This window comes from Maylandia zebra, linkage group LG19, assembly GCF_041146795.1.
Source record: "Maylandia zebra isolate NMK-2024a linkage group LG19, Mzebra_GT3a, whole genome shotgun sequence".
Taxonomy (NCBI): domain Eukaryota; kingdom Metazoa; phylum Chordata; class Actinopteri; order Cichliformes; family Cichlidae; genus Maylandia; species Maylandia zebra.
The window spans coordinates 1,955,564-1,956,528 of NC_135185.1; positions in this window are offsets into that span (position 1 = coordinate 1,955,564).

A 965-nucleotide genomic window follows, 5' to 3' on the forward strand; every position below is an offset into this window, starting at 1 on the left:
GCAAGTGTTGTGACTTAATACCATTTTAGCTTTTCAGCTGATATCCGTCCACCTATGTTAATTGCAGTCAGTTAAATCTGGCAACATTGTACGACAAAATGTAAACATTCCTCTTGCTGGAAGTGAGAAAGAAGGGAAACAGATTTATATTTACATATTTTTGGCCATTGTTTTGTTTGAATCTATTTGTCCTGAGTTCAGTCATGTTTAAATCAAAGTGGTCCTGTTTGGGTCTTTGCAGTCTATCAGGCAGAAGGTCATCTGCCACAGGATTAACTGCCTTGCAGAGACTACTGTTGTGATTTGGAACTATATAAATAAAATTGAATGGAAAAAGATTAAATACCGTAGGTACATCATATTAAAAAATGTTGATGTTTCAATTTCAGACACAGGTTTCTGAAACTCTTAAGAGCATAATGATAACAGCTTTGGAACACCAGCTTGAAGTTGCCCTATGCCACGGGCCCTATCCAGACCGGTCAAATGTGACGTGCTTCGAGCAGACAACAGCTTACCGTTGTAGCAGGGTCCATGTTCACAGGTGCTGCTAAGGAGGAAATAGTCAGGCATCCAACTGTCAACAGAGGCTCAAAATAAAAGTCAGTAGCAGAAAAAGCTGTTTAGCATTGGCAGAGAAGATTTGGCAAGTTTTTTTTGTTTGTGTTTTCCCGGGAATAACATCGGAGATCTCTGTCCAGAAGAGCGCAGTCCTGGGAACAGCTAAGATACTGCGCAGGACCCTCAAGCTCCCAGGCCTCTGGTAGAGGACCTGAGCTTGAAGGATAAACCGCCCGCAGGGGCATGCTGGATGTTTTATATATATATATATATATATATATATATATATATATATATATGTATATGTATATGTATATATATATATATATATGTAAAAAAAAAAAACACCACACACCCAGCACGCCCCTGCGGGCGGTTTATCCTTCAAGCTCGGGTCCTCTACC